Here is a 9,647-nt window from a genome sequence, read left to right as displayed (position 1 = left end):
CACACAGCTGATTAAATCTGATTTCGAGAACTTTGTGCGGGAATCATACATTACGTTTACAATAAAAGCCAAAAAGGACTCTTTATTCACCACTATCAAATCCTGGTTAGAAGAATGAGGGGAAACTTTAGTGGCCACTGGCTCACTCAGAGAAGCATTTGACAGCCGGGTTTGAGATTTTGTCTCTACTCTCTTCACTGCGTCCGCATAGGAAATCTTGTATTGCTCTTTTACCTCCCATTACTTGCTTAGCTTTTGTGAATAGCTGGCACTCCTTTGAGGACGCCATGTGACCTCCACCACAATTGCAACATTTTGGAGTGGACACCTCACATGTTGAAAAATCATGATCTCCCCCACATTTTCCACACCGTCTGTTCCCTTTACATGACGCAGCCATGTGTCCAAAGCGCTGACATTTAAAGCATCTTATAGGGGGCTTCACATAGCTTTTGACAGGGTAGGATAAACAGCCTATGAACACTCTTTCTGGCAAACTGGTGCCACTAAATGAAATCAAGACAGGGGCATTGGGGTTCCCACCTTCTCGAGCTTTAAATCGTTTGACATCACTAACAATACCACCTCTAATGTTTTCCTTGATTTCACTCTCTGATATGTCAGCACAAACGCCATAAATGACACCCTGTACTATTTCTCTTTTCTCAACCACAGTGGCTACCACTTTCTTGCTGGCAATTTTCACAATTTTACTCACTTTATCCATTTGATCTTTACTTTTGCACATTACAATAAGCGCTCCACTTGACAGCACACGAGCATCGACACCGTCACCTACAGCTTTCAAAGACTCAGCAATTTTTAGTGGGTTTACAGCTCTGAACCCGTCCCCAGTCTGATCTTTTATCTTGAACATCACTTTATATTCATCCGAAGCTTTTGCCATTTTCAACAAAGGATTACCTTCCTTCTCGGGCGAGGTGTCCGATCTACGTTTGCCAAATGTTTTAGAAATTACCTTGCCCTTTGCGCCTTCTAGGCTTCCCCTCCTTCCACCCCCAGATGAGGAGGCCATCAAATGAGTTTTTAATATATACTAAATAATCGGAGAACGAAGTACGCTCGATCAAACAGCCCGCGACTGAGAGCTTCTCGCAACGTCACTTCCTCTCTCTCCACCAAGCTCACCGATCGACCCTGACCAGCCTCCTGGTGCCGTGCTCCCACATGTCCGTGCGTCTTACGCTCCCGTGCGGAAACAGGCTGCGCTTTAGTTCCGGGCGCCACACGCGAGCGGTTTCACCGTAGTTTCACTGTAGACAATTAAGACGAATCCTCGAAGCAACAGAATTGAATTCGAAGCTGTTTTATAATCAAATTATTCGATGTAATCGATGAATCGTTTCAGCCCTACAGAACACAAAACACAGCAGTTCATGCTTCAGCTCAGAGGTGGCGTCGATTTGATTTGTGCACAGAAGATTTCCCTGTCACAGGCAGCGCGTCTGGACCTTTTCATTCCAGAATATTTGGAATCGGGGAAGTGCCTGTTTCCTCAGACTTGCGGCTCCACCAGGACTTCTTTTGACCTTTGGCCCCTGACCAGGGTGTGGTCGATGGGATTTGAAAGTAAGCACAGCTGCTTTAAGAGAGAGGCGTCGGAGGTTCCGGGCGTGTCTTCAGCCACGCAGTGGCGGGAAGACTTCGGCTTTCTGAAAACAGCACTACAGTTTCCACAAACGTGCAGTAAAGAGGCTCGTCTTACCAGAACGGGCATTTTGTTGTGTCGAAGAGCGACGTGTTCGTGGAGTTTGGCCGACTTGTCATTGTTTTAATTCACAGTGATGACAGTGAAGTGTGTGTTCTGTGACTGACGGTGGCTCTGAGGCGGCGAAGCGAGTGCAGCGTTGTGTTAGCATCAGCAGCCGGGCAGGTTTCTGTCCGCCAACGCCTCACTCTGCTAACGGCACCAAGTCACAGCGCGTCGGCAGAGCTGTGGGTACTGTACTGTCCAGAAATACTGATACTTTCAAAGTATCGATACTCTAATGCTTCATCGGGATATAACACTATTTTACCGTGGTATTGATACGGCCTCAGTCAAGAGTTTTCGTTGTTGCTGATTCTGGGGTTTCAGTTGTTTGTGTGCCAGAAGGAAAATAACTGAGACAAACTGAAAATATTGTCATTTTGAATTACATTGAAGTTATTTATTTTGCATCTGTTTGCACTGAGTTAAAACAACGAACATGTTTTGTTTTGTTTCGAAGTTTTTTTCTTTTCATTTTCTGATTGTTTAACCAGGATTCACGGTTATGTTCAGAGAGTATTTCCCAAGCTGAGATTGCTGAAACATTTATGCTCATTAAGTTTTTTTTAATTGTATCTGTATCGAAATCTTAGCAGTAAAAACGTTCGCAGTATCAAAAAGTGGCATCAAGTATTTCATATTTTCTGAATGCTGAAAGTGAGTTTGAAATGTTTGTTCTGTGGCGACCCGGCGCCGTGGCGAGACAGCGTCAGTGACCCGACCGGGCGGCGCCGTCGGGAGCCGCTCCCAGGATTCCCGCGTGTTTCACTGTCAACATGGAAGCTGTAGAAGAAGCACCAAAGTCAAAGTTCAAAGGTCAGCATCTCTGAGCAGGAGCACATTCAAGCTTCCAGAGAGAGACAGATAGGATATTATATGTCAAACGAAAGATTTATGGCCCCCAATAAACCCCTCCCCTTGCCATTTGTCCACCATTTGTCCAGCGTATGTCCAGTGCGCATTTGTCCCCCCCCCCCCCCAACTTCCTTCCGTCTGAGGTCTTTTGAAGTTTTTACGACGGGTTAGGTGTTGACACATCTGAAGGGATGAGAAGGAGCCAGACAGTCGGTTAGAGGGGGTGAATTTATATTGTACCCGGAGATGGCGGAGAAACGTGTCATGAAGACGCAGCCGGAATCTCTCATCAGCGAAACTCCTGTCACGATTTTTAATGAATTTTCAATGTTGGGGACTACGCCGAAAAAGAGCGTTATATACCTTTACCGGACTCAGATGCCCCCGGAAGAATTGTTACATGAGGAATGGTCTCTATCCTCATACGGCGTTGGAGGTAGCTGGGGATTTTTCTTCAAATATGACATTGGCGAACTCTGTCTTTATCAGTTGGACGGCAATGAGAAATTTGGGCCTTTTTCGTCTCAGACAGCTGTCTCATCGAATGATTGGGGTGTTCTGACGATGCTGCTTGACAGGTATCACAGCTGGTGTACGGGGGATAAAGATTCAGGAGACTGTGCCCGCTTAACACAGTCTCCTGATTCACAAATTGATCAGCGAAAGATGAGATTCTGTGCTGTATGGCAGACTAAAACAGTGGCGTGCGGTCGGTGGTTTTTCCGTGCGAGCATGCAATCGTCAAACGACGAACGGCCGACAGATAGTTTTGTTTTGGAAACCTTTAACAGTGAGTGCGGAGTATACAGAAAGATTCTTGACTTACCATTTGATGCAATGATAGAGAAGATGAAAGAAAATGGTGGAAAAATAACCACTCTGTTTCACAACTCGCGTGATTGGAGAGACGTGGTTAGCGTGAGAAGAACACTTACGTTTTAAACCACGCCTTCTGCCTCGTACATGTCGTCGAGGACTATTTATTGAGAGGTGGGAGAAGTTGTGGCGTCAGTACATCTGTTATTTTTTTCTTCCTCGACATATAAAAAGGAGCTCTCTCTCGACTTCAGCCATGCAGAAGTACAGCAACAGGAGATTTTCTGCCGGGTTCAAGCGTCCTCATCCGGGGTACCCTGAGCTGCTGAGTGAGGACTCTCTGTCTTTATTTTCTGAAACCCTCAGTCAGGAAGAAGAACAAGAAGACTTTCAAGCATTTTCTCCATCATTGTTATCATGCTCTCAGAACCCGAATATTTCTGCATACGGACCATCCTCTGTCCTGAACGAGGATGAGCTGACGTGCGACTGTCCTCATGCCCTCAGCCACGAGGAAGCTGTTTCATCATCATCATCATCATCATCTTCGTTGTCTCCCTGTTCTCACCCGACAACCGGCTTCAACAACGAGGAACTGGCCTGCAATTGTGATTTTGAAACTCTTCATCAGCGCAGTCTGGTGCAGGCGGGCAAGGCCGCTCCTGTGCAAGCGGAGGAGGGGGAGGAGGAGGAGGAGGAGGCTGCCCCGGTCTTGGTCAAACCCGGGGGAGGTGCAGGGCCTACTTCTCCAAGTGCTGGAGAATCTGGAGAGGATGATGTCGACGGCTGGATCTCAGCTGGTCTGATCGGTACAGTGAAACTGGGTTTGCTTCACTTGCTGAACCTGGTGATAGGCAGATACCAGAAGGAGACCTGTTACGGGTGCAGAACCAATCACCCCAGTCAGAAGCATCACCCGTGTCTTGATGTTGAGACAGATGGCTATTTTTCGGAGCATTACGACCGCTTGATGGCCAGACTTTTCACACCCAAGCTGATCCCATCCATACAAAAGCTGTTGATCCTCAGGAAAATCCGTTCCGACGAGGAGAGAATCAGAGCGATCGTGGAAACCCTGCTCTTTGAACTGAAATCGGTTCGGAGAGTGGCAGAGCTGATCTGCGACTTTTACGACTCTGATGTCGGGCAGTCCGTGACCACTGATCAACTCTCTGCTGTGAGTGACTGCTGGAAGAGTGAGTGAAAAACAAGAAGAAGAAAAAAAAAAGAAGGAGGAGGAGGAAAGATGGGGAATTTGTTAAGTCAAACTATCGAGCTAGATGATGTTATTTCTCAGTTGAAGAGACTTCTAACCAATGTTATCTGTAAGAGAGTTCTGGGTTGTGCATACAGTATGATTACTGATGCTGAAATTCAACGCATGGAAAAAATTCATGCTCAAGTCCGGTCGTGTCGGGGAGATGCAGCATGGTGGGTTATGGTGCAAAACACGATAGCGAGTGCTTCCGAATCCAGTCTGTCCTCTGTATTTGCGAAAATTGTACACGAATTGTCTAAAGATTCTCTTTCTACAACTAAGTACCACATAATATCTTTGTACACGCTGTTTGTCGATGCCGTCTCACTCTCCATTCAATGCGGGCTCGGTCTCAGTCCTTCGGATGAAGTGGACAGACTTCATTCTGCTTTGCAGACGAATTTGGATTGTTCTATTCTGCGTAATGTGTTGGTGATGATAAAGCCGTATTATTATTACTAGTCAGTAGCGATTGATTTCACTCTTGTAGAAGTATTTCTGATTAAACTATGCCTCGAATAATAAAAATACTGTTGAAGTCTTCCCCCTCCGTCTGTCTGACTGTTTGATCATTTACGACCCGACTGTAAGGGTGTGAGTGTTTGAAGCTAGCTACAGCGGCAGATTCTGGGTAGAAAACAAGACCTCACCATACAGAGACGCATAGGGTGTGCCTGATTTAAGGAAGTAGAAGGAAGTCACATCCGAGCGAGATGTCTGGGTGCGAGGATGGGAGCGGGGTGGGTTCTGATCTGAGGAAGTCAGGCATCCTCCGCAGGTGGAGAAAAAGAAGGGATCATAAAACGGGGGGTAATCTAGTTCGACAGGTCTACTTCAAAGCTTTTATCAGATAGCATACGAGCAGGGGACGTCTGGGAGTCGATTGTGGGAACAGCATAGGAAGTTGTCTTATGAACAGGGTCACTCTGATAGAAAATTTAAAAAAAAAAAAGAGTTTGTTTAGTTCAGATACAATATTTATATGCTATTCTTAGAAGAAAATTGATTGTGAGCAGGTCATAACTTTTCTCAGAAACAAACTATGATACCTGTGTCCGAAGGATAAAAAAAAAAAAAAAGATCTTTAAGTTTTCATCCTCTACTTTTTCCACTATTTCAACAGTCACATTCAGGAAGACATTACAAAGTACCACAACCCCATAAAATCTTTTATTCCTCCTGAACAAAAGAAAAATAAGACAGTAAGTTCTACATATTTATTTTATCCGCTACTGTTCTCTCAACATCTCTTTACCCGTGAGCATGCGTCTTAGCATGTTTGTGTAATTATATTTTATAGGTGGATCCTATCAAAGAAGAATTTCTATCACCACCATGGACAGACAATAAGTCTATCTTTCTTCTATCTTGTATTGTTTGATCCGTAATCAGTTTCTCACAAAGAGTAAATCCGGTCTAATTTTAATTCGTACAAGAATCTTTGGGCTTCTCTTCACACCCTCACACTTCCCCCTCAGAAAGAATATTCACTTCCTCAAAGACCCAACCTCTCTCCAACACCTCATGCCGATCCTGTGATCTTATTGGAAGGATCAACAGTCATAAAAACCACAAAAAAACAAATGCAAAATAGCTAGCTAGCACGGATATAAGTGACAGTCAGTCACTTCAGCTTGCAACAGGCAGAGCGAGGAAGGAGGAGAGAAGAAGAAGAAGATCACTGCTTGAGAAAAATACCAAACACCCCGTCAATAACACCACAAGATGGCCGGTAGGACGAATGGACTGGAAAATTATTTTCTCTTTGAAAAAGTGTGAGAGCGAGAAAACAAAGTGCATTTTAATATATTTTTCTAGACAAGACTAATTTCTTCGGTGAATCATCATCATCCACAGAGCCGACGACCCATTCTCGATGTAAGTACCATGGTTTTTAAATTTCATGTTATTTGATCAGACAAAAATGGACTTCTTTTTTTTTTTTAAACAAGTTTTTACCCCTGTTTAACTAAGTTTTTTTTTTTTTTTTTTTTTTTAAGTTGAAGAAGAAGAAGAAGACTTTAACCTGACCCGGGATGATTTTGGTAAATTGTTAAATCAATCCTGTATTTAATTGAGAATAATCGTCTATGGGATCTAATGAGGTTTGTTTTGTTTTTACGATTGACAGATGAGCTGGACAGGCTCGATAATCAGACTCGAAATCTGACCTCGACAGCCAGTGAAGTCCCAGGACCTTCAAACACAGGCCGTCAGAATCTGACAAGAAATAGGTCAATTATCACGGATTCTCTACAAGAGTTATCCTCTCTCCGTACCAGGGGTAATTTTTTTTTTTTTGTTTTTAAATCTTCAGAGATCTCAAGACATTATGGAGGTCTCACTATCTCTGTTTTATTTAAATTTCCAGTTTTTCCTCCAAATCGAGAAGACACTCCAGGGACTTCTGGTTCTGCAGTAAGAGCTCGCTTTTCCCGGGGTAGGTTTACCTGATCTGATTCATACCTGGTTGTACATATGAGTATATATATATATATATATTTTTTAAAGTAATTATTTGATGTCTCCTAGCTCTGAGCCGTTTCGACGACATTTATCACACTCAAGTCTCGGGAGACCTCAACAACCTCCGTACTTCCGGTAAGTCTTTTTTTTTAAAGTTTATTAAGTTTGTTGAAAGTAAAACTTCTGACGATCGTCTTCATATTAAAGATCTCCTGTTCGCACCTGGTCGAGTAGAAACCGCTGTCAATACAAGCGAGGTGGTTGATCTCACTGGTAAGATTTTTTTTTTTTAAATATTGATGGTGGGATAAAATAATAATAATGCCATGCATGTGTGTAACCTTTTCTTAAATTATTCCTGTATTTTAAGGGCCTACGCAGACCGAGCCTCCTACTACAATCCAGGAGCTCAGAGGCATGTATTTTATTCTTCCTATATTCCTTGTTTATTTATTTACTCAGTCTTAAATGATCCTTTGATTAATTTATTTATCTGTTTATTTATTTTTTCAGCTCTCGTTCCAAGAACACCATCTCCACCGATCGCTGATCACGACCCCGAAACTGTGTCTGAGCCTGAGGCTGATCCTGGACATGACAGCGAGACTGACGATGATCTGAGGGGTAGGTTTTACGACTGAGATGTGGAGAAAAACTTTATATTTATAACATGTATGTATGTATTCAATTTTTTTTTTTCTTTTCATTTAAAGGCCCGGGTGAGGTACCACCACCACCACCACCACCACAGGATGGTGCGGACATCCACTATGTGAATGGTAAGTACTTTATTTTGTTCTCACTAACTGTTCTGTACATAATTGGGGAATATATATATCCTATACGTGACTTTTCCTCTATCCTCTTTTTAGATTTTTTTTGTTCGAGATACGGAGTTGGGAGAAGACCGGACTCTTCTCGGCATCGTTAGAAATGCTGCTTTCGACACGGCGCTTCGGAAGGCCAAAGCAGTTGCTGCCGACGTTCTGAACTGGAGCTTCATGCGCGGTGGGATAGCATATCTTCAGTACGGTGATCTGCAACGGCTCATGGATGAGCGCTTAGAGCAAGCCTTGTCCTGTTAAAAAAAAAAAGAAAGAAAACATCCTGAAGCAGTAAAGCACGACATTCAAAAATAAATGATAGAAAATCCCCGAGCAGTGTGATTTCAGAAAAATTAAAACCCCATGGCGCGCATTTTAGACTTAAACTTTCTGTTAGAGTGCCTGGTTCGAGATCCTGAATCATTCATAATAAACGATGTGAATTTATCACCGAGTGCATTTCAATCTGGGTCTGGTTACCATTCCGATTCGTCAGCATCATACCCCAGTGTCAGTCATGAACCTCCTCCTCCCCCTCCCCCTCCTCCACCTCCTCCTCCTCCTCCTCCCCCTCCCCCTCCTCCCCTTCCTCCTCCTCCTCCTCCACCTCCTCCCCTTCCTCCTCCTCCTCCCCCTCCTCCTCCTCCCCCTCCTCCTCCTCCTCCTCCTCCTCCCCTTCCTCCTCCTCCTCCACCTCCTCCTCCTCCTCCTCCTCCTCCTCCTCCTCCACCTCCTCCTCCTCCTCCCCCTCCTCCTCCTCCTCCCCCTCCTCCTCCTCCCCCTCCTCCTCCTCCTCCCCCTCCTCCTCCACCTCCTCCTCCCCCTCCTCCTCCCCTTCCTCCTCCTCCTCCTCCTCCTCCTCCTCCTCCTCCTCCTCCTCCCCCTCCTCCCCCTCCTCCACCTCCTCCTCCTCCTCCCCCTCCTCCTCCACCTCCTCCTCCTCCTCCTCCTCCTCCTCCTCCTCCTCCCAGTCTACCCCACTCAGAACCATCTTGCTCCAATTCAGATTTGCAAAATGATGCTTCAGCATCAAGAATTTTGCGTGATCGATTTAATAATGTTGAGATAAGACAGACGTTAAACCTTCCAAATACACAGACTGTACCAGATCTAGCAGAGTTCTACGAGAATGTTATGAGAGTCATCGAACATCTTGCAGAGAGAACCAGGTCGGAATCTAACCGTAATGACCTGGTTCAATTGGAAATTGTCGGTGAGAATGTGCGAGAGCACGTTTCTTTCACTGTTGACCAGCATGGTGATAACATTCTCCCCGCATTTGAAAATTTACTCGATCAAATGGTTCAGTCAAATACAGATGTTGCTGCCGACGCAGGACTCGAACTTGTTGTACAGGTTGTACGTGACCCGCGAGGGGGAATTAAGAGAAAATTAGAATGCACACTTGAACATGAGGTGTTACAGCGTAAGAGGCGTCACCTCTACATCGTCTACAATAGGACCGACAAGCTCTGTTTCTCCATTTGTCTGGCACATTTAACAGATCCCAAATTAAATGATTCACAGGCTGAAGAAAGGGGAAGATGGTTACAGCACCAGGCAGGCTTGACAAGTCAGACTGAAGTCTCCTTCACTGACATCCCTAAATTTGAGGAGCTCTTACAACGGAAAATAGTCATATTCATGAGAAATCGTG

General features: G+C 44.7%; 2 long non-coding RNA genes across 2 annotated transcripts; both read left to right on the top strand.

The window, feature by feature from the left end:
* Positions 1–6,379: 6,379 nt before the first annotated feature.
* LOC115409835 (uncharacterized) lies at positions 6,380–7,253 on the top strand. The gene is made up of 5 exons (XR_003934024.1): positions 6,380–6,578; positions 6,701–6,745; positions 6,832–6,984; positions 7,072–7,140; positions 7,233–7,253. It is a non-coding gene; the product is annotated as an uncharacterized LOC115409835 (long non-coding RNA).
* An 8-nt stretch (positions 7,254–7,261) lies between these two features.
* LOC115409834 (uncharacterized) lies at positions 7,262–7,581 on the top strand. The gene is made up of 3 exons (XR_003934023.1): positions 7,262–7,301; positions 7,374–7,439; positions 7,537–7,581. It is a non-coding gene; the product is annotated as an uncharacterized LOC115409834 (long non-coding RNA).
* The last annotated feature ends 2,066 nt before the right edge of the window (positions 7,582–9,647 follow it).

This window comes from Salarias fasciatus, chromosome 22, assembly GCF_902148845.1.
Source record: "Salarias fasciatus chromosome 22, fSalaFa1.1, whole genome shotgun sequence".
In the NCBI taxonomy this organism is placed as follows: Eukaryota; Metazoa; Chordata; class Actinopteri; order Blenniiformes; family Blenniidae; genus Salarias; species Salarias fasciatus.
This window is presented reverse-complemented; position numbering and strand designations above follow the sequence as displayed.